We start from the raw sequence: 25,466 nt of genomic DNA on the forward strand, positions 1-25,466 counted from the left end.
TTATTTTAAAACCATGGGTGCCACACTGGTGAATATACAGCTTATGAATAACTTAAAAAGTATTTCCCATTTTAAAAGGCAAACCCAGCATACAATACATGTATAACATGTATAATACATGTATAACCCATACAATACACGTATAACCCAGCTATACTATACATGAAGTAGCTATAATATGGATTATACTACTAATGAAGAAGCTATAATATGGATACATGATTGGTGTGTCTAAAATGATATATACAGTACATAATTCATGTTAGATAGGTGATCAGTACATTTTTCCATATGATTCCCTTCTTGCTTCACTTTCCCCAGAAACTGAATTCTGTACTTCCTCTTCTAATATTGGTATAATCAGGTTATCGCAGGACATCAAATTATATTTCATCTATTTCATCACAAATTTAGTAAACCAACGACACAAAAATATTTCATTTTCATATTCATCAAATATCTGCCAATTTTGAAAATAAGCATGCAAAAATATCCTGTAAATCCTAAGGCATACTGATCCTAGTTTTGCTACAGATTATTCCTTTATGCTAACCCTGCTGGGAAAATATTTATTGCCATTCAGAGAACATGCAGCGCCATCAATTGTGTGTCTAGTATAGGCTATAGCAGGACACTCTTGGAGTTTTATGAGCAGCACAAAGAAAAATCTATTGTTCAGTTGCTGTCATTTGAGTGCAAGTATCTGGATGGCATTCACTCTGAAGTTTGACAACAAGTCCATTTAGCTCAAGGCAGAATTGCCTTAAATGTCCATACTTCTCTAACTTTCATCTGGGCCTTCAGATGGTTCAAGAATTTTGTTAATATTGGAGCAATCTGCTCTTATGTTCTGTTGAATATACTGTTGAACAGCTAGTGTACTGTCTATTTCTTCAAAGGATTCATCAGGCCAATTATAAAAATCCTGTGCCCAGCCTGTTCTGCCTCAACACGCCACCCCCTCCGCCATGACCATAGTATCAGCATCTGGGCCTATTGGCTTGATTTAATAAGTAAGAGTACCAGTAATTTTTTAGAAGTAAAATGGATTTATTAAAGTATTTTTAAGAAAAAGCACTTGCTTTTATCTGCATTTTAAAAGGAGAATTGACATTACAGATGAAATAAAGATGAATACAGAAGATCCTACTTTACATGCAAAATAATATCTATAAAATGGGATTAGTAATTTCTTCCTAGAGAGCTTGTGAGAACTAGAGATAGTGAATATAAAGTGATCAGTGAATTATAAAGCACATAATAGGGGTTCATTTATTTATTCATTTGGCAAATATTTATTGAGCACCTGCTATGTGCAAGGCACCCATTTAGGTAAAACTGAAAAACGTGTCTTTGTGAAGTTTACATGGTAATTTTTCATCCCATGTGCCAAAGAGATAATGGGAGGAATGACTACCATCTTTTAGAGACTTGTGGTATCATTTTGGAGATTAAATGTTATGTTTTATGTGGCTATAGAAAGCAAAACTAGAGCCAGGCATGGTGGCTCATGCCTGTAATATCAAAATTTTGGGAGGCTGAGGCGGGAGAATGACTTGAGCTCAGGAGTTTGAGACCAGCCTGGGCCACATAGTGAGATCTTGTCTCAACAAAACATTAAAAAATTAGCTGGGTACAGTTAAGTGTGCCTATAGTCCCAGCTACTCTGGAGGCTGAGGTGGAATGATAGTTTGAGCCCAGGAGGTCGAGGCTGCAGTGAGCCGTGATCGCACCACTGCACTACAGGAGTGTGAACCTGACTCAAAAAAAAATTTTTTTTTAAAGAAAAAAAAAAAAAGCAGAACTAGGACCAATGGATGGTCTTTCAAGGGCAGTGGTTTTCATAATTAAAGGAAAATCCTGTTTACAACCAGGACTGACCAAGAATGGGATGGGGCCGCCTCTGGGAGCAGAGAGGCATGGGCTGGAGGTGATTCTGTTAGTGGAAGTATTTTGTAGGGAATTTGAGACCTCGTATCAAGGATCTCTGCAGTGTGGGCAAGGGGGGAATACGAAATCCATGTTTCCTTCTGCCTCTTAATTTCGAGATGCTGGAACTGGAACGGGAAGCCAAAGCCATTGACCAGAACCAGGGCTACAACTCAGGGGTGAGTGTGGGAGTTTAAATGCAGGATCCACACTGGCTACAGCTGAACTGGAGCCACAGATTCCTGTCACTTTCTGCCTCCAGGGATCAAGTACCATGGGTTTCAACCTGACCAGCCTGAAGGTTTGGGAGGCCCCATCAGGGGATGGGGGCAAGTTACTTTCCGTAAAAGAATGAGGAGGTTATAGCTGGTGACCAGAAACAAACATGGAGGCAGAGGGTAATAAGGATGATACATACAATTTATTCAGTTCCTATTTCTTTTACTTTAGTATTCCTAATCTGTAAAAACATCATGAAAAAAAAGTATGATTAATCTAATTTTACAGATGAAGAGACTGAGGGTCTGAGATGTAGAATAACTAACCTAATTTAGTGTAAAGCCAGGAGTTGAACTTGCTGTCTCTGTGCTTCATCTACTCCAGATGGTTCCCTAATGAGTAGAATGAGACTTGTGTGCCAACCCTGGCCTGGTTCTCATGCTCCCACAACTGTGAAGTGAGAGGGCTCAACAATTTCAAATTCAATTCAACCACCACCGCCTGAATACTAACTAGGTTCCAGGATCTGGCTAGAAGCAGAGACACCAGGATAGAAAAGACAGTGTTCTGCTTTCATGGAGTTCACAGAAGAGTCGAGGAGGTAAGTTCATATCAGATTATCACAAAGCAGTGTGCTTAATGGTGCTTAAATCTTTTCATGTTTCCACATTTTCTAATGCATTTTAACAGAGCAAAGCAATGTCACATTGGTTTCATCAGGAATTCAAAACAAGGGGCTTTGGTGAAGAGAAGTCAAAGCCAAAAGAGGGCTCTGCCCTTTAGAAGAGGTGGAATCATTCAGCCTGGGCAACATGGTGAAATCCCGTCTGTACAAAAAAATTCAAAAGTTAGCCAGGCATGGAAGCGTACGCCTGTGGTCCCACCTACTTGGGAGGCTGAGGTGGGAGGATCACTTGCGCCTGGGAGGTGGAGATTGCAGTGAGCCAAGATCACGCCCCTGCAGTTACTTCCTTCTGGGCAATAGAGTGAGATCCTGTGTCAAAAATAACATAACATAACATAACACAACATAACATAACATAAAAAGGGGGAAAGTAAGAACAGTGGGGTGAGGGCTTTGAGCTCTGAAACTATGATGGAACCCAGTCTTTTCCTCTTTTCTTTGGAGTTCCTAAGTTCACAAAGCCCAATGAGCAATGGCAAAGGACTGTGTTTGGCTATCTGACTCTCTTTGAGGAGTGTCTACATTATCTACTTCATTGTGATTTAAATCTTATCCTTTTCTACCATCTCTCTCCTCTCAAATCCTACATTGAATCCTAGCCCACAGTGGGTGCTATATATGGACTGAGACAGACATTTGGGTGCCAGGCCTACCAGAGTGTTGATTTGATTGGATATGGTTCCTTGACTCTTTGATACATTGGGTATTGCTAACCTAGTAAATCCATCTTTTTGAGCCTTTGCAAAGTGAGATAGTGGGAACCCATCACTTCCTTCTATAGGCATAAGCAAATGAGGCTCAGATTACAGTTAAATATCTACATCAACAGAGCAATTCTGCAAAGAGATTGGCATAACCAACAAGATTGCAAAGCAGAATGTGCAAGCCTCTCTTCAGTCTCCATCAATTGTGGCCCAAATTTTTCTAGGGAGTAACAGTTCCATGGCATCATTGAATCCAGAATCTAAATATTTGCTTTAGGAAATTATGGAAGCTTGTTAAATCACAAATGATGTCCTGATTTTGTACTCCCAATTACAGGTCATTCCTTGTTTATTGAAATAGAGGAGGATATTATGTTTCTATCACTCTTTACTCTTTAAAATGTTTCTTCCATCCTTCACTTTCCTATTTTTATTTATTATTTTTTATTTAATCTAGTATCTGAATTTTATAAAACACTTTACAATTAATTTTGTCTTGTCTTCTCTTCCCGTAATGATCCCGATCATCATCATAATTATATTTTCTTACAATTATGTATTGCTCTTCACAGTTCATAAATCACATATTCATTACCTCATGAATCTCCGAAAAGCCCATGAGGCCAATAATGCAGTTATTATTTGCATTTTGCAAGTGAGAAAACTGCAGTCTAAAGAAGTTAAATCATTTGTTCCAGGCTCTAAGCTCAGTATTTTAGTGTGGAAGTGAATCCAACACCCTGATGCTTAACTCTGTCTGTTAACCACTATCCTAGATCAACAAGGTCCCACATTTGGACTGTGATGGACTTTACTCAGAACCTGGATTCTTTTTTCATAAAATTTTTAAAAATTTAAATAAGTGGCATAATTTATAAGACAAAATGTGTAATTTAAAAGAGAGCTATGTGTTTGGATGCTAAATAAACTTCTTATGGTGCTAAATGCCCCCTCCCCAAAATCTCCAAGATAGATTAACATCACTAGTCATTATTCAGCACTAGGTAGTACATGCTCAATAAGTATTCTGTTGATGGATATAGGTGGATGGGTAGATGGATATCGGACTGGCCATGTTCTGAGCCCAGGGGATACAACAGTGAAGAAGACAGGCAGGTGCCTTGGTCCACACTACTTACAGACAATTGGGCAAGTCAGACCTCACACAAGCCATCTCAGTTATGTCTGATGACCACAATGAATTATATGAGGTCAAGTATGTGAAAGTATTTAGTGGATGGTATTGTACAAGCAAAAATTATCATCATGTTTCATGGACTTTTATCATCCTTAGATATGACTGTGGTCATAGCTACTTCCTTGGTCACAAAGCTCCCGTGACGCTGAAACAGAGAGATAAGTACTCATCGAGGAACACACAGGTGGTAATAGCATAACGATGACTACAACTAGTCAGGGCGTTCTACCTATGTGGCCCATAGGCATAGTGTTTGAGGCTTCCACGTCTTTTGGCGGGGTGGGGAGTTGGAGGGCAATAAGAACATTTAAACTCCTTGCAAAACAACAACAAATACAAAATGCAGCTAAATATTGTAGGGAATTTGCAAAAACTAAAAGAATTAAGATCTGAATATCTGTAAGCTATCTCAACTTTATTAAGTCAACTTTATTGTTTCTTTATTATGTGTTGAAATTTCCATTGCATTTGAACACAATTTAGGGTTAGATTTTCTCACATCACAAGATTTCCAGAGAATGCACAAGGATTTTCCAGAAATTACAAGCAATCCTATAATAAATAAGTAACTTACAACCAAATAATTTCAAAAACATAATTATAAAAATACATTCAAAAATCTTACATGACATGTATGTGCATTTTAATATATTTGATTTCAGCTACAGAATGTGAGACTGTCTCAGTTCTGTGATGGTTAAAGTAGCCCCTGGCTGGCAGAACCAGCCTAACTGCGGGCTTCTCATTTCAGAGAACCGCTTGGATGTTATTATTCAGTTAAGATATTTATAGGATGGTCTTTCAGCTCAAATAACTACTAGGGAAAGGGGGAGTGAGGTGAGAAGGAAAAGAAAGGGAAGAAGAATGTAAGGAGGGAAGGGAAGGAGGGAGTAAGAATGAAAAAAATCTTTAAGCTAACTTTGGTATGACTGCTGTCCTCAGTGGTAGCACATACCTTTGCGAAGTGGAAATAAATAAGCTTCTAAGGTATGGGTTTGTTCCCAAATAGGTTTGGCAAATACATAATTTATTTTTCTTAGCTTTAGTACATGATACCCTGGCCATTCAGACACCATATAGGCACTGACATTAATCAAGTACCTCAATACCATTCCCTCTGCCATGCCAGGGAAGGTCTTGCACAGGAATATTTATTTAGCTGAGTTCTTTCTCCATGACTGAGAGCATGGAAGCAGGGCTGTAGTGAATAGAGCAATGGGATTGATCAACACCTCTGTGCAAACTCCAGGTTAAAAGAGGCTAAAGAAGTGACTACTCAAGGTCATGCATAATCTTGGATTGGATCCGCACATTGGGGGAAAATAGTCATAATGAATATAATCAAGGCAATTGATGAAATTTGAATGTTAATTTACTTATTATGATAGAGAATATCCTTGTTTCTAAGAAAAGAGCTTTGAAGTATCTAGGGCTGAAGAGACCTCTTGTTACTATAGTGATGATAATAATAATAATAGTAGTTCTTACAAGAAACTGAACACCCACTTGCTGGAAGCTGGGGACACGGTTAATGTCTCTCTTTGTGCCCAGGGACTGGACACTTCCTGGATGCCCAGAGCATACCATATCCACAACTGCCAGCGAGTAAAGACTCAGCGAGTCCTAATTCATGTCATAGTATGACTTGCTGATGAGGAGAGTGGGTGGGGATGTTCCAGAATTTGAGGGGTGGTGGCTAGAAATTCTAACATTCAAGGCAGTGCAAGTAGGTCACTTGGATCTCGCAAGGCAGGATTTGTGGGCAGCAGGGACTTTTCTGAAAGTAGAAAGACAGGACAGGCCATTTTAGGGAACACCTTTTGTAAGGACACAACAATCTCAGAGCCATCCAGCACTCAGAGTGAAAAATCAACATGGCACGTGTGTACCTATGTAACAAACCTGCCCATTCTGCACATGTATCCCAAGAAGAAAAAGAAAGTACTACATAAGCGTTTGCTATGTATAGAGAATATGTAATCTGAACAGAAGACTTCAAAAGTTAAGCAGGGCAGGGAACAGAGCTGAGAGACAAGCTGGGACCAGAAGAACAGGACAGGCCTCTGAAAACAGGATGCAGGCCAGACACTGGGCAGCTCAACCTCAGATCAGGAAGCTCAAGACAAGTAGGGATAAGGGATTTGAGCTAAGACTGGTTTTAAGGTAATGACTTATATAAAAGCTGCCAGAGAATATGTGCAAGATTTTTCCCATCATTCTGAGTATGTGCAAAAGGAACTCATTTGGAAGAAGGAACCCCACTTAGTTGAACAAAATTAAGTAATTCAGTTACGCCTGCAAAATTTATTTTTGGCCATGTTGCCCAGGATGGATGAACTGGCAATGCACTTGCATTCCCACCATAAACAACCAGACAACTAGACACAATGTATGAAACACATGTTTTAAGACATTGGATAATCGGCAGCATAGGAATGTGTCCCTAGAAAAGAAAAACAGGTGAGGTGAGCCTACTCTTCCCCTGCTTTCAGCCTAAAAGTGCTCCCCAGACCATTGTACGGGTGGGGGAACCGAAGCTGGGCATGGCCTTCTTGCTGAGTTGAGAAGGCAGAGATCATGGAAGCTGAGGTGGCTGGAATTTGTGAGGCAAAGTACCACAGAGTTGGATGACATGTAGAAAGGAATTATGGAAATTTCCCATGAGCTGATGTACAGTCATTTCCAGGATATACAGCTAAATTTTTAAAAGCTAAACAAAAGCAAAGGACAAAACCATATATATAGTATGCTAATTTTGTGTAAGAAAGAAGGGAAAATAAAACATAGATGTATCTCTTATTTTAAAAAATTCAGGAAAAAGCACCAGAAGTCTATATAAGATCCCTCTGAATTCATGACTGAATAAGCCATGCATATGTAGGGAGAAACTCCATGAGGCCAAGTGAAGAACAACCAACAAGCTATGAACCAGACAATTCCCAGAGCAAACAGCTGGGAGACTTTGAATTCCAATGATCAGAGAGTAAAGGTTGCACTAAACATGGGGATATTCCCTAGAGCCTATGAGAAAGGTCATGCCTCAGTAGTAGGGCTAAACTAGTCCTGGAGTAAACAGTACTTCAGAACTGCTCTGATAAAACATACTAACAAGTATCAAAATGATCAAGATGATCAACAGGTAACTTATACATCTGCCAGAACAAAACCAATATTCTTTCAAGGAAGAAAAAAATCAAGCACTCAACATATAATATACACAATGGCAAGCATTAAATAAAAAATTAAATTCAAGGCTTCAGTGAGGTTTGATCACACCACTGCACCCCACCCTGGGTGACAGAGTAAGACCCTATTCCTAAAAGTAAAAAATACTAGACACACAAAGCAGAACCAATCAGATCAATAAAACTGTTGCCTACAAAGGGGTGCGGGGTGGTGAAGCGGACAGGGGAGAAGTGGCCCTTCTCTGGATAGACTTTTATATACAGTTTTGAGTTTTGGAAGCATGCTAATGTTTTACATATTTAAAAATAAAATTAAGGCTGGGCTTGCTGGCTCACGCCTGTAATCCCAGCACTTTGGGAGGCCGAGGCGGGCGGATCACCAGGTCAGGAGATCAAGACCATCCTGGCTAACACGGTGAAACCTTTCTCCACTAGAAATAAGAAAAATTAGCCGGGCGCGGTAGTGGGCGCGGTGGTGGGCGCCTGTGGTCCCAGCTGCTCAGGAGGCTGAGGCAGGAGAATGACGTGAACCCGGGAGGCGGAGCTTGCAGTGAGCCGAGATTCCGTCAGTGCACTCCAGCCTGAGTGACAGAGCGAGACTCTGTCTCAAAAAAAAAAAAAAAAAATTAAATCAATAAGAACGTGGAAAAACATATCAGAATACTGGGGAATAAAAGAACTAATCCAATAACTTCCAAGTAATAATCCAAGGCTTCATGAAGCCTTCACTTACGTCTCCAGCCCACAGCTCTTTCTCCTCTGAACTCCAAGAGCAAACTCTCTCTGTTCCATTTATTCACACTCAAACCTAGTAACTGGTATATGGTATAAACACAGACTTGGAAATCAGACAACCTGGTTCCAGATCCTGGCTCCCTCACTTGCCTATTATGTGACATGGGCAGACAGCAGATGTGGGCAGTAAATAGATCATGAGGGGAAAATGCCTGGCACATAGTTTTCTTATTTATTTATTTACTTTAACTTCTGGGATACATATGCAGATTGTGCAGGTTTGTTACATAGGTATACATGTGCCATGGTGGTTTGCTGCACCCATCAACCCGTCATCTAGGTTTTAAGCCCTGCGTGCATTAGGTATTTGTTCTAATGCTCTCCCTCCCCTTGCTCCACACCCCCCAACAGGCCTGGTGTGTGATGTTCCCCTCCCTGTGTCCATGTGTTCTCATTGTTCAACTCCCACTTATGAGTGAGAACATGCAGTGTTTGGTTTTCTGTTCCTGTTTTAGTTTGTTGAGAATGATGGCTTCCAGCTTCATCCATGTCCCTGAAAAAAACCATGAACTCATTCTTTTTTATGGCTGCATAGTATTTCATGGTGTATATGTGCCACATTTTGTTTATCCAGTCTGTCAGTGATGGGCATTTGGGTTGGTTCCAAGTCTTTGCTATTGTGAATAGAAGCACATAGTTTTCAAAGAATATTAGGCCCTATTGTAATTACACAGTAGTGTTGCAAAGACTGTAATTTCTGCCTTGTGATGTATCTTTTGATGCTATTTAATTATTCTGCCTTCATTTATTTTAACTTTATATTTATATTATATATTTCATTTATCATATATCCTGCCTTCATTTATTCAATTATCCTGCCCTTATCCTAGGGAGATATTACTTCTAATATCAGAGTGGGTGTACACCAGGTGTGTACACGAGCTGTGTACAGAGTGGGTGTACACCAGGTGTGTACAGTGGGTGTACACCCTGTGATATTATTTGTAATATCCTAGGGGGACATTATTCCCAATGTCACAAGTCGTGTTCACCCTGTGATAATTCTCATAATATCCCAGGGAAACGTTACTCTTAATGTCACAGGGGGTGTACACCATGTGTTTACACCCCTTGTGATATTATTCAAAATATCCTATAAGAATGTTACTCCTAATATTACAGGTGGGGCTCACCATGTGTGTACACCCCTGTGATATTATTTATAGTATCTGAGAAAAATGTTACTCCTAACGTCACGGGAGGTATACACCATGTTTGTACACACCTTGTGATATTATTTATAGTATCTTTGGGGGATGTTATGCCTACTTTTACAGAATGTGTACACCATCTGTGTACACCCACTGTGATATTATTCATAATATCCTAGGGAGATGTTACTCCTAATGTCTCAGTGGGATTACACCATGTGTGTACAACCCCTGTGATATTATTCCTAATACCCTATTGGGATGTTGCTCCTAATGGCACATGGAGTGTACAACATGTGTGTACAACTTCTGTAATATTATTTGTAATATTCCAGAAAGATGTGACTCCTCATGTCACAAGCAGCATACACCCTGTTATGGTATTCATTGTATCCTAGAGGAATGTTACTCCTAATGTCACAGGAGGTATAAATTATGTGTGTAAACCACCTGTGATATCATTTGTAATATCCTAGGGGAAAGTTACTTTTAAAGTCACAAATGGTGTAAAAAAATATCACAGGGGGTATGCACCTGGTGATACTATTTGAAATGTCCTAAAAGGATGTTACTTCTAATGTCAGAGGTGGTGAACACCTTCTTATATTATTGGTGATATCCTACAAGTTTGTTACTCCTCATGTTACATTATTATCTGTTAAATTATTTGCAATAGTTTTGTGGAATGTTACTCCTAATATCACAGGGAGTGTACACCCTGTGAAATTATTCATAACAGTTTCGGGGAATGTCACTCCTAATGTCACATGAGGTGTACACACAGTGATACTATTTGTAATATCCTATAGAAATGTTACTCCTCATATCACAGGGGCTGTACGCCCTGTAATATTATTCATAATATCCTAGGGAGATATTACTCCTAATATCACAGGGGTGTACACCCTTTGACATTATTTGTAATATCCTAGGGAGATATTACTCCTAATATCACAGTGGGTGTAAACCCGGTGATATTATTCATAATATCTTAGGAGGATGTTACTTTTAATATCTCACTGGGTGTACAACCTGTGATATTATTCATGATATCCTAGGGAGATGTTCCTCCTAATGTCATCAGGGGTGTACGCCCTGTGACATCATTTGAAATATTCTAGGGGGATGTTACTTTTAAAGTCACAGGGGGTTTACGACCTGTGATATTATACATAATATCTTACACAGATGTTACTCCTAATGTCACAGGGGTGTACACCCAGTGATATTATTTGGAATATCCTAGGGGGATGTTTCTCCTAATGTCAACGGGGTTTACACCTTGTGATATTATTCATAGTATCCTAGGAGGATGTTACTTCTAATGTCACAGAAGGTGTACACTCCATGATATTATTTGTTATATCCTAGCAGGATGTTATTACTAATGCCACAATGCTTGTACACCCTGTGATATTATTTGTAATATCCTAGTGGGATGATATTCCTAATGTCGCAGCAGGTGTACACCCTGTGAAATTTTTTGTAATAGTTTTGGGGGATGTTACTTTTAATGTTACATGTGATATACACACAGTGATATTATTTGTAATAGCCTATAGAAATGTTACTCCTAATATCACTGGGGCTCTACACCCTGTAATATTATTTGTAATATCCTAGAGGAATGTTACTACTAATGTCACAGGGGGTGTACACACTGTGATATTATTCATAATATCTTAAAGGTATGTTACTACCAATGTTACAATGCTTGTACACCTTGTGATATTATATCCAATAATCTAGAGGGACGTTACTCCTAGTGTCACAGGGGGTGTACACCCTGTGATATGATCCGTAATATCCTGTGCCAATGTTACTCCTAATGTCACAGGTGGTGTACACCTTGTGATATTATTCATAATATTCTGGAAAGATGTGACTCCTCATGTTCCAGTGTGTGTACACCCTGTGATATTATTTGTAATATCCTAGGGGGACATTCCTAATATTCAAGATGGTGTAACTCTTGTGATATCACTCATAATATCTGAGGTTAATGTTACTCCTAATGTCACAGGGGATGTATACCATGTATGTATACCCCCTGTGATATTATTCGTAATATTCTATGGGGATGTTGTTAATATTACTGGTGGTGTTCACCATGTGTGTACACCCCCTGTGATATTATTCATAATATCCTACGGAGATATAACTCCTAATATCACACTGGGTGTACCACATGTGTGTATACCCTTGGTATTATTCATAATATCCAGGGCAAACATTACTTCTATATCACAGAGGGTGTACACCTGGGGATATTTTCCATAATACTTTAGGGAAATATGGCTTCTAATATCACAGTGGGTGTACCCCATGTGTGTACACTCTGTGATAGTATTTTTGATATCCTCGGGAGCTATTACTCTTAATATCACAGTGGGTGTTCACCCTGTGATATTATTTGTATTTGACCTTGCTGGCTTTTTTAACCCACACTACAAAAGGAATGGAACAGATAATAAAATAATGAGATTAAACTGTTCTGCTATGCAACCACTGCAGGACACTTTTAATGTCACTGTTTCTCAGGCTGTAGATGAAGGGGTTCAGCATAGGGGTGATGACTGTGTACAACACGGAGGCCACTGCGCCCTTTCTGGGGGAAGATGAAGGGAACAGCCAAGCAGATATTGAAGCCACAAGAGCCACAAGGTAGGACCCTGCATTAGAAATGCTTATACAAGGACCCCTAGTATGGGGTAATCCCCTCTGGGAAACCAAGCCCCAGTACTCAGAAGAAGAAATAGAATGGGGAACCTCACGAGGACATAGTTTCCTCCCCTCCGGATGACTGGCCACTGAAGAAGGAAAAATACTTTTGCCTGCAGCTAACCAATGGAAATTACTTAAAATCCTTCACCAAACCTTTTACTTAGGCATTGATAGCACCCATCAGATGGCCAAATTATTATTTACTGGACCAAGCCTTTTCAAAACTATCAAGCAGATAGTCAGGGTTTGTGAAGTGTGCCAAAGAAACAATCCCCTGCACTGCAGGCCATACATTTCAATCCTAGTATCTCTAACCTCCTTGTTAAGTTTGTCTCTTCCAGAATCAAAGCTGTAAAACTACAAATGGTTCTTCAAATGGAGTCCCAGATGCAGTCCATGACTAAGATCTACTGTGGACCCCTGGACCGGCCTTCTAGCCCATGCTCCAATGTTAATGACATCAAAGCCACCCCTCCCAAGGAAATCTCAACTGGACAACCCCTACTATGCCCCAATTCAGCAGGAAGCAGTTAGAGCAGTCGTCAGCCAATCTCCCCAATAGCACTTTGGTTTTTCTGTTGTGAAGGGGAACTGAGAGACAGGACTAGCTGGATTTCCTAGGCTGACTAAGAATCCCTAAGCCTTACCTAGTCCTCCATGCCCACGCAGCAATATGGAGACAAAGGGAATTCCCACCTGATGATGAAACCCTCAGCATGGAGGAAACAATTTTATAGTAAGAGAAAAGGATCCCCGAGATGGGAAGAAAACCAAATATGGCAGGAGGGAAATACATGACTAAGTTATTGGTGAAGGTGTCACAACATGGAAGATGATATTGAAGTAAATGGTTGTCTGACAGCTACAAGTCTCCTTTAGCAGTGAGTATGCCATTCACATCATAAGATGTCCACACAGTAAGATCTCTTCCTGGTATTATTTTAACTGCTTCAGATACTAAGACTGCTACTGCCGCCACTACCCATAAACAATGGGCCAACCCTTTACCACTACATCAATTTCCTTACTCAGGTATGCCACGGGTTGCAAGCTCATCCCTTGGACCTGTGTAAGGACTCCTAGAGCTATTCCTGTTTTTTCTGTGACATATAAAGTCTTGCCCTGTTGGCAAGCTTAACACTAGGGCTTGGGTTAGGGCCCTCTTTAGGGCCTGGAAAGCCGCTTCTGCTTCAGGTGTCCATCTTACTAAATGGGTATTGGTTTTTTGAGTTTCCTTAATTACTGTATACAATGGTCTGGCTGTTTTGCCGTACCTGGGAATCCATATTCGACAGAAACCTGTTATGCCAGGGAACCCTCTTAGTTGCTTTAGGGTTTTGGGTTGAGGATAAGCCAGTATAGGCTGGATACATTCCTCACTGGGGGCACTGGTGCCTTTGGATAATTTTAGCCCTAAGTATTTAACCTGCTGTGAGCAGAGCTGAGCCTTTGGTTTAGAAATCTTGTAGCCACGGGTGGTGAGGAAATTTAAGAGCACTTGGGTGGCTTGATGGCACAAGGTTTCTGAATAGACAGCTAAAAGTAAATCATCCATGTACTGAAGGACAAGAGTGTCGAGATATGAGAACTGGCTCAAGTCTTGGGCTAATGCCTGACCAAATAGATAGGGGCTATCCCTGAACCCTTGGGGTAAAACAGTCCAGGTGAGTTGAGACATTGGGTTTGAAGGATCTTCAAAGGCAAACAAGAATTGAGAGTCAGGATGTACAGGGATGCAGAAAAAGGCATCCTTAAGGTCCAGGACTGTAAACCACTCTGCTTCCTCTGGTATTTGGGAAAGCAGAGGGTAAGGGTTAGGTACAGCTGGGTATAGAGGGACAACAATGTCACTGATAACCTTGAGATCTTGCACTAACCTCCACTGTCCACTGGGTTTCTGTACTCCTAAAATTGGAGTATTGCAGGGGCTATTGCATGGTTTTACTAGGCCTTGGGCTTTTACGTCCTTAGCAATCTTTTGGAGTCCTTTTTGGGCCTCATTTCTAAGGGGGTACTGCCTTTGGTAGGAAAAGGAGGTGGAATCCTTTAGTTTAACTTGAACAGGATGGGCATTCTTTGCTTGTCCATATTGTCCTTCTGTTGCCCAGACTTCAGGATTCATTCCTTCCTCAAGCACGGGACAACAAATGGGTGCTCCTTCTCCTATGTTCAGGTATATAACGGCCCCTGCTTTTGCTAGAATGTCTCTCCCTAACAAGGGAGTGGGGCTTTCAGGCATAATTAGAAAAATATGTGAAAAGAGTAAAGCTCCCCAGACACAACTTAGTAGGTGGGAGAAGTATCTAGTGACTGGCTGTCCTAGGACCCCTCGGATAGTGACAGATCTGGAGGACAGTTGTCTGGGACAGGAGAGTAAGACTGAGAAGGCCGTGCCAATGTCCAGGAGACAGTTGACCTCCTGGCCCTCAATGGTCAAGCATACCCGGGGCTCTGTGAGGGTGGTGGCATAGGCTGGTGCTTGCCCTGGGCACCCTCAGAGTTTCTACGTATTTTGAGTAGAAAAGAGGATTGCAAAATAGAAAACAAATAAACCAACACCCAGCACTGTGTCTGCATTTTGGATATAAGCAATTCACAAGTAATGTTTTCAGATTTCAGAGCAATCCACACTCAGCAATATCGTGCAGTTCTGACAAACTCAATTTTTTAATAATTATTCTATTGATTTTTGTGTTATTCACTTCTTGCTGTACACACCTGCCTTAGAGACACTAGATTAAAGAATGTTCCAAGAACCAGATCATCATATATAACAAATTCATAATTGCTAGAAAATACAGCCTATCTTTTCTGAAGAAAAATATGTAATAAAAACATTCTCTTCACTTTAAGAAAAAGTTTCTCCTAATTAAAACAAATTAAGAACTCAAATGTATTATTTTATTCTAAGATTGCCACATATTCCCTTGATTTAGAACACTTATAAACACTGTGTAACAACTGTACCAAGTCATCTGGAAATAAAATTATAGTTGACAATTCATAATCAGAAAATATTTCCAGATGCCAGTTAAGTTCTAGTGATTTCATCATTTTGTTCTCTGACTTTTCTCCTTCAAGAGAGTAATTGCATACTTAAGTAGGTGGGCCTCGTTTTAAAATTCATGTAAGATATAACTCCTGTCCTTAGCTTAGGCGAACTTAGGGTTTTCATAAGAAAGTTTGGCCAGACACGGTGGTTAACGCTTGTAATCCCAGCACTTTGGGAGGCTGAGATGGGTGGATTACAAGGTCAGGAGATCAAGATTATCCTGAGCAACATGGTGAAACCATGCGTCTATTAAAAATACAAACATTAGCCGAGCATGGCAGCATGCACCTGTCGTCCCAGGTACTCAGGAGGCTGAGACAGGAGAATGGCTTGAACCTGGGAGGCACAGGCTATAGTGAGCCGAGATCACACCACTGCACTTCGACCTGGGTGACAGAGCGAGGCTCCATCTCAAAAACAGAGAGAAAATTTTAGTTAAATGGACATAACTGGAGATTGCTTCTAAGATAGCTGAATATGAACAGTTCTGGTCTGCAGCTCCCAGTGAGGTTGACGCAGAAGATGGGTGATTTCTGCATTTCCAACTGAGGTACCTGGTTCTTCTCATTGGGACTGTTTGGACAGTGCACAGAGGGCGAGCCAAAGTAGGGCAGGGTATCACCTCGTCTGGGAAGCACAAGGGGTCAGCAGATTTCCCTTTCCTAGCCAAGGGAAGCCGTGACAGACTGTACCTGAAGAAATGGTACACTCTTGACCAAATACTGCACTTTTCCCATGGTCACAGCAGATGGCAGACCAGGAGATACCCTCCCATGCCTGGCTCGGTGGGTGCCACACCCGCAGAGCCTTGCTCACTGCTAGCACAGCAGTCTGAGATCAACTTGTGGGGCTGCAGCTTGACAGTGGGAGGGGCATCTGCCATTGCTGCGGCTTGAGTAGCTCACAGTGTAAACAAAGCTGCCAGGAAGCTCAAACTGGCTGGAGCCCACCACAGGTGAGCAAGGTCTACTGCCTCTCCAGATTTCACCTCTGGGGGCAGAGCATAGCAGAACAAAAGGCAGCAGACAGATTCTGCAGACTTAAACGTCCCTGTCTGAAGCTCTCAAGAGAGCAGTGGTTCTCTCAGCATGGCGTTCAAGCTCCAAGAATGGACATACTGCCTCCTGAAGTGAGTCCCTGGCCCCCATGTAGCCTGACTGGGAGACACCTCCCAGAAGGGGCCCACAGACACCTCAAACAGGTGGATGCCCCTCTCAGATGAAGCTTCCAGAGGAAAGATCAGGCAGCAATATTTGCTGTTCTGCAGCCTCCACTGGTCATACCCAGGTAAACAGGTTCTGGAATGGATCTCCAGCAAACTCCAACAGACCTGCAGCTGAGGGGCCTGACTGTTAGACGGTAAACTAACAAAGAGAAAGGAATAGCATCAATATCAACATCAACAAAAAGGACATCCACATGAAAACCCCATCTGTAGGTCATCAATATCAAAGACCAAAGGTAGATAAAACCCCAAAGATGGTGAGAAACCAGAGCAGAAAAGCAAAAAAATTTTAAAAAATCAGAGTGCCTCTTCTCCTCCAAAGGATGGCAGCTCCTCGCCAGCAAGTGAACAAAACTGGATGGAGAATGAGCTTAACAAGTTGACAGAAGTAGGCTTCAGAAGGTCAGTAATAACAAACTTCTCTGAGCTAAAGGAGCATGTTCTAACCCATCACAAGGAAGCTAAAAACCTTGAAAAAAGGTTAGGCAAATGGCCAACTAGAATAAACAGTGTAGAAGAGACTTTAAATGACCTGATGAAGCTGAAAACCACAGCATGAGAACTTCGTGATGCATGCATATCAGTGACTGAAGGTCAAATTAACAAAATAAAATGAGAAGACTAGAGAAAAAAAGAGGGGAAAGAAAACTAACAAAGCCTCCAAGAAATATGGGACTATGTGAAAAGACCAAACCTAGGTTTGATTGGTGTACCTGAAAGTGACAGGGAGAATGGAACCAAGTTAGAAAACACTCTTCGGGACATTATTCAGGAGAACCACCCTAACCTAGCAAGGCAGGCCAACATTCAAATTCAGGAAATACAGAGACCACCACAAGGATACTCCTCAAGAAAAGCAACCACAAGACACATAATCATCAGATTCACCAAGGTTGAAATGAAGGAAAAAATGTTAAGGGCAGCCAGAGAGAAAGGTTGGGTTATCCACAAAGGAAAGTCCATCAGACTAACAGCAGATCTCTCAGCAGAAACCCACAAGCCAGAAGAGAGTGGGGGCCAATATTCAACATTCTTAAGGAAAAGAATTTTCAATCCAGAATCTCATATCCAGTCAAACTAAGCTTCACAAGTGAAGGAGAAATAAAATCCTTTACCGACAAGCAAACACTAAGAGATTTTTGTCACCACCAGGCCTGCCTTACAAGAGCTCCTGAAGGAAGCACTAAACATGGAAAGGAACAACCTGTACCAGGCACTGCAAAAACATGCCAAACTGTAAAGATCATCGACACTATGAAGAAACTGCATTAATTAATGGACAAAATAACCAGCTAACATCATAATAACAGGAACAAATTCAAACATACCAATATTAACCTTAAATGTAAATGGGCTAAATGCCCAAATTAAAAGGTACAGACTGGCAAACTGGATAGAGTCAAGACCCATCAGTGTGCTATATTCAGGAGACCCATCTCATGTGCAAAGATGCACATAGGCTCAAAATAAAGGGTTGGAGGAAGATCTACCAAACAAATGGAAAGCAAAAAAAAAAAAGCAGAGGTTGCAATCCTAGCCTCTGTTAAAACAGACTTTAAACCAACAAAGATCAAAAGAGACAAAGAAGGCCACTACATAGTAGTAAAGGGATCAATTCACCAAGAAGAGCTAACTATCCTAAATATATGTGCACCCGATACAGGGGCACCCAGATTCATAAAACAAGTCCTTAGAGACCTACAAAGAGACTTAGACTCCACACAATAATAATGGGAGACTTTAACACCCCACTGACAATGTTAGATCAATGAGACAGAAGGTTAACAAAGATATCCAGGACTCGAACTCAGCTCTGGAACAAGCAAACCTAATAGACATCTACAGAACTCTCCATCCCAAATCAACAGAATATACATTCTTCTCAGCACCACATCACACTTATTCTAAAATTGACCACATAGTTGGAAGTAAAACACTCCTCAGCAAATGTAAAAGAACAGAAATCATAACAAACTGTCTCTCAGACCACAGTGCAATCAAAGTAGAACTCAGGATTAAGACATTCACTCAAAACTGCACAGCTATATGGAAACTGAGCAACCTGCTCCTGAATGACTACTGGGTAAATAGTGAAATGAAGGCAGAAATAAAGATGTTCTTTAAAACCAATGAGAACAAAGATACAACATACCAGAAATCTCTGGGACACATTTAAAGCAGTGTGTAGAGGGAAATTTATAGCACTAAATGCCCACAAGAGAAAAGAGGAAAGATCTAAAATCGACACCCTAACATCACAATTAAAAGAACTAGGTGGCACATGCCTGTAATCCTAGTATTTTAGGAGGCTGAGGCAGGCGAATCACCTGAGGTCAGGAGTTCAAGACCAGACTGACCAACATGGAGATACTCTGTCTCTACTAAAAATACAAAATTAGCCTGGTGTGGTGGCACATGCCTGCAATCCCAGCTACTCAGGAGGCTGAGACAAGAGAATTGCTTGGACCCAGGAAGGTGGAGGTTGTGGTGAGCCAAGATGGTGCCATTGTACTCCAGCCTCCAGCCTGGGCAACAGAAGGGAAACTCCATCTCAAAAAAAAAAAAAAAAAAGACAACAACAAGAAGAACTAGAGAAGCCAGAGCAAACAAACTTAAAAGCTAGCAGAAGGCAAAAAATAAGATCAAAACAGAACTGAAGGAGATAAGAGAAACAAAAAACCCTTCAAAAAAAAAATCAGTGAATTCAGGAGCTGGTTTTTTGAAAAGATCAACAACATAGATTGCTAGCAAGACTAATGAAGAGGAATAGAATAAAGAATCAAATAGACACAATAAAAAATGATAAAGGTGATATCACCACCTATCCCACAGAAATAGAAACTACCATCAGAGAATACTATAAACACCTCTATGCTAATAAACTAGAAAATCCAGAAGAAATGGATAAATTCCTGGACACATACACCCTCCCAAGGGTAAACCAGGAAGAAGTTGAATCTCTGAATAGATGAATAAGAGGTTGTGAAATTGAGGCAATAATTACTAGCCTACCAACCAAAAAAAGTCCAGGACCAGACAGATTCACAGCCAAATTCTACCAGAGGTATAAAGAGGAGCTGGTACCATTCCTTCTGAAACTATTACAATCAATAGAAAAAGAGGGAATCCTCCCTAACTCATTTTATAAGGCCAGGATCATCCTGATACCAAAACCTGGCAGAGACACAACAAAAAAAAGAGAATTTTAGACCAATATTCCTAATGGACATCAATGAGAAAATCCTCAGTAAAATACTGGCAAACCGAATCCAGCAGCACATCAAAAAGCTTATCCACCACAATCAAGTCAGCTTCATCCCTGGGATGCAAGTCTGGTTCAACATACACAAATCAATAAACGTAATCCATCACATAAACAGAACCAACAATAAAAACTACATGATTATCTCAATAGATGCAGAAAAGGCCTTTGACAAAATTCAACAGACCTTCATGCTAAAAACTCTATATAAACTAGGTATTAATGGAATATATTTCAAAATAATAAGAGCTGTTTATGACAAACCCACAGCCAATATCATACTGAATTGGCAAAAACTGGAAGCATTCCCTTTGAAAACTGGCACAAGACAAGGATGTCCTCTTTCATCTTTCCTATTCAACATAGTGTTGGAATTTCTGGCTAGGGCAATCAGGCAAGAGAAAGAAATAAAGGGAACTCAATTAGGAAAAGAGGGAGTCAAATTCTCTCTGTTTGCAGATGACATGATTGTATATTTAGAAAACCCCATTGTCTCAGCCCAAAATCTCCCTAAGCTGACAAGCAACTTCGGCAAAGTCTCAGGATACAAAATTAATGTGCAAAACTCACAAGTATTCCTATATACCAATAATAGACAAACAAAGAGCCAAATCATAAGTGAACTCCCATTCACAATTGCAAGAAAGAGAATAAAATACCTAGGAATCCAAATTACAAGAGACGTGAAGGACCTCTTCAAGGATAACTACAAACCACTGCTCAGTGAAATAAAAGAGGACAGAAACAAATGGAAGAACATTCCATGCTCATGGATAGGAAGATTCAATATTGTGAAAATGGCCATATTGCCCAAAGTAATTTATAGATTCAATGCTACCCCCACCAAGCTACCACTGACTTTCTTCACAGAATTGGAAAAAAACTACTTTAAATTTCATATGGAACCAAAAAAGAGCCCACATAGCCAAGACAATCATAAGCAAAAAGAACAAAGCTGGAGGCAGCATGCTACTAAAAGTCTATAGTAACCAAAACAGCATGGTACTGGTACCAAAACAGAGATATAGACCAATGGAACAGAACAGAGGCCTCAGAAATAACACCACTCATCTACAACCATCTGATCTTTGACAAACCTGACAAAACCAAGCAATGTGGAAAGGATTCCCTATTTAATAAATGGTGCTGGGAAAACTGGCTAGCCATGTGTAGAAAACTGAAACTCAATCCCTTCCTTACACTGTATACAGAAATTGACTCAAGATGGATTAAGACTTAAATGTAAGACCTAACATCATAAAAACCCTAGAAGACAACCTAGGCAATACCATTCAAGACATAGGCATGGGCAAAGACTTTGTGAGTAAAACACCAAAAGCAATGGCAACAAAAGCCAAAATAGACAAATGAGATGTAATTAAACTAAAGAGCCTCTGCACAGCAAAGGAAACTACCATCAGAGTGAACAGGCAACCTACAGAATGGGAGAAAATTTTTGCAATCTATCCATCTGACAAAGGGCTAATATCCAGAATCTACAAAGAACTTAAACAAATTTACAAGAAAGAAATAAACCAACCATCAAAAGGTGGGCAAATAATTTAAACAGACACTTCTCAAAAGAAGACATTTATGCAGCCAAAAGACATATGAAAAAAATCTCATCATCACTTGTCATCAGAGAAATGCAAATCAAAACCACAATGAGATATTGTCTTACGCCAGTTAGAATGGTGATCATTAAAAAGTTAGGAAACAACAGATGCTAGAGAGGATGTGAAGAAATAAGAACACTTTCACACTGTTAGTGGGAGTGTAAATTAGTTCAACCATTGTGGAAGACAGTGTGGCAATTCCTCAAGGATCTAGAACTAGAAATACATTTGACCCAGCAATCCCATTACTGGGTATATACCCAAAGGATTAAAAATCATTCTCCATAAAGAACACATGCACATGAACGTTTACTGCGGCACTATTCACAGCAGCAAAGACTTGGAACCAACCCAAATGTCCATCAAGGATAGACTGGATTAAGAAAATATGGGACACATACACCATTGAATACTATGCAGCCATAAAAAAGGATGAGTTCATGTCCTTTGCAGGGACATGGATGAAGCCTGTAACCATCATTCTAAGCAAACTATCACAAGGACAGAAAACCAAACACTGCAAGTTCTCGCTCATAGGTGGGAGTTGAACAATGAGAACACATGAACACAATGCGGGGAACATCACACACCAGGGCCTGTCAGGGGGTGGGCAGCTGGGAGAGGGATAGCATTAGGAGAAATACCTAATGTAAATGTTGAGTTAATGGGTGCAGCAAACCAACATGGCACATGTATACATATGTAATAAACCTGCAGGTTGTGGACATGTACCCTAGAACTTAAAGTATAATAAAAAAATAGACATAACAATAAGCCATCACTTACCACACCGAGGTCCATAGTGTGCAATACAGCTGTCGATGATTAAACAATAATGAAGTTCTAAGAACACTTTTGGTTTACTTTTTTTTGTCTGGAGTAATGTGAAAGTGTAAAATGTGTGTCATTCCAAGCAATAAGGTTTACCTGCCCCCATTTCTTTCTGCCTCTGTTGTTTTCCTATTAAATCTATGAAAAGTTCTTCCTTGGTTTTTGAATAATTGAATGCTGTGAATACTAATCAATAGAATCATAGGGCCCAAGTCATGACATAGAAACAAACAAGTGTTGTTTTATCATCTCTAGTTCTAGGGCACGTTGCTGGAAGGGATGAAAGAACAGGCAGCAAAGAATTGAGTCTGCCAGGCTGGGCATGGTGGCTCACATCTGTAATCCCAGTACTTTGAGAGGCCGAGGCACGCAGATCACCTGAGGTCTGGAGTTCAAGACCAGCCTGACCAACGTGGAGAAACCCCGTCTCTACTAAAAATACAAAATTAGCTGGCCATGGTGGTGCATGCCTGTTACCCCACTTACTCAGTAGGCTGAGCAAAAGAATCACTTGAACTTGGGAGGTGGAAGTTGCATACCATTGCACTCCAGCCTGGGCAATAAGAGCGAAACTCTGTCTCAGAAAAAAAAAAGAATCAAGTATGTCGAAGTCACACTGATCACAGCCAATTTTTGTGAACCAAGGAAGGTTCTATTCAGTAATTAACATAGAGTTTTACTTTTGCTCTCTCCTGTGTGCCAAGCAAAATATAGACTCTGGGGAATCAGAAACAAAAGGAACTCACTTGTTCCTCTCACAATACTCAGTACTTACTGAGATCAGGACAAAATAAAATGTCGTGTCTGGAATGCAGGGAAACCAGAACTTCAGGTCAGGGGATATTTCCGTTGAATTGTATGGAGATTAAGCTTAAAATATTATGAATGTATATAAAATTCACTTTGCCTTTACTTTATGCATCCATCACACAGACATCATGCAGTGGGCACCCACAATAGGTTTAATCGTTGCTCACTTCCGTTGGATCAACAAGAAATGAACTCAGATGACAGTGATGAGTCTCAGAGTGAGAGGAGGTGCCAGCTGGGCTTCCTTGGTTGAGTAGAGGCTCAGAAAGCTGTGAAACTCACTCATTTCCCTGCATCAGGACTTACTTTGGTCCTAGATGAATAATATTGAAGATACAAGCTTAAAATATTCCTAACACCAGGATTTGTGCATGTGTTTTCTTCCCCAAGAAAGCTATAAACAGCAAAAATTTTGCTGTAAGTTTCCCTGTGTTCTCTCTCCCGTGCCCCTCTCCCGAAACTAAAAGGAATGTTAACTGCTCATTTTTCTGTGACCAGCGGACCCTATCTATGCTCCCAATTCTAATTCCTTGTAAACGTACTTTGTAGGGTCCTGTAAGATCCTGTCTCCTTTGCCAGCCACTGCAAGGTCATAAAGTAGGTAAAACCTAAGTTGCAAGTCCAGTTTTCCTCAAAATCTAAGACATATCACAAAATAATTTACTGCCTTTGTTTCTCACTCTGGTAACATCTTCCTACCACACCTATTTCCTGCCTTAAAGAGTTTAAAAGGAAATTGTATAATTTAACTCTGGCTACCCACTGGGGACCCCTTCCACACTGTGAAAGTTTTGTACTTTCTCTCAGCTCGATAAAGTCTACAACTGTTTCTCTCTCTCGGTCCGTGTCTCTCTCACTCGCCGTGGTCAGCTGCCACACCAATTCTTTGGCGTCACTAGGCAAGAACCTTAGGCGTTACAAGAGGACGGGTATCTCGCCCCCTGCCATACAGATAAGTAGAAAGGGTGGTATTCAAAATTAATGGCAAGTCTCTAAGTGCCAGGCACTGAACTTCATGGTCTTCCAACACTCAAAAAGTTTTAGGCAGAGGTCAGAGGTCTTAACCATAGCCATATCTGAGTTGCATTTTGAAACAGTTTCCAGCTTCCTCAATAGGAATGGAAACCAAATGAATTTATGACTCCTTTGAGGAAGTTGATATATGCAAGGAAAGCCAGGAGCATGGGCAAGGGCAAGGGAGAGGTGCCCCTCGAATGATCCTGTGCCAATTCTTTCTGGCATCTTTCGTGTGATCTCAGCTGCCTTTTCCATACTTAACACAGTGAATGTGGCACCCACTGCTCTAGCTGTGGTCTACCAGGAACCCCCAAAGGGAAGGGCACAGTGAGCAGGGGCATCTGCCAGAGTGACAAGGATTTGAGAGGGCAGGTTGGATGCAGGGAGACGACTGGCCAAATGCCGTATGTCTGGACTTAGACTGCCTGGTTCAAACGGGACTTCACCCTTTTTAACTTCATGATCTGGTACAAGTTATATGAAAATGCATTGCTCCTTTTCTAGTCTGTAAAATGATAATGAAATGTGCACTAGTAACTGGGAGAAGACTATGCCGATGAAACAAAACAAGTTGCATAGACCACACAGCTAAGAAGCTGGCATTTACGAAGCCCTCAGTAAGAGTTCTTGATGCCATGGTATCTGCCATCTTCCTTTTTATCCTCATCATCACCTTCATAATCTTTCTGTTGTGCTTAGAGAATCGTTTAGAGGGACTCATTCCTTGCTCTCATGGGTGAGATGTCTATGAAAATGACAACCAGTGTGGGAGGAAAGCAAAATTTTGAATAAGATTTCTGAGACCCCTACCACAACCAAGAACAGAAACTCCACAGTCCGCTGAGCTGACACTTTGCACATTGGTCTCCCCGCATCTGCCCACCACACTCTCCTGTTTGTACTGAGGATGAGGAAACAAAACGAGGCTCCCGACCATCCCTCAGCACTCACTGAGCTGCACTTCCCATCTGCTGGGCCATGACCACAAAGAGCAGATCTGCTGTCCTCCCTGTATGGTGCACAATGGAGGCTCAGACTCCATCCTCAAGACTGGCCAGACAAC

General features: G+C 40.8%; 1 pseudogene; it reads right to left on the reverse strand.

The window, feature by feature from the left end:
* Positions 1–283: 283 nt before the first annotated feature.
* On the reverse strand, positions 284–16,525 carry LOC103248921 (uncharacterized; annotated as a pseudogene).
* Positions 16,526–25,466: the final 8,941 nt, after the last annotated feature.

The sequence above is a fragment of the Chlorocebus sabaeus genome, chromosome 1 (assembly GCF_047675955.1).
Source record: "Chlorocebus sabaeus isolate Y175 chromosome 1, mChlSab1.0.hap1, whole genome shotgun sequence".
Taxonomy (NCBI): domain Eukaryota; kingdom Metazoa; phylum Chordata; class Mammalia; order Primates; family Cercopithecidae; genus Chlorocebus; species Chlorocebus sabaeus.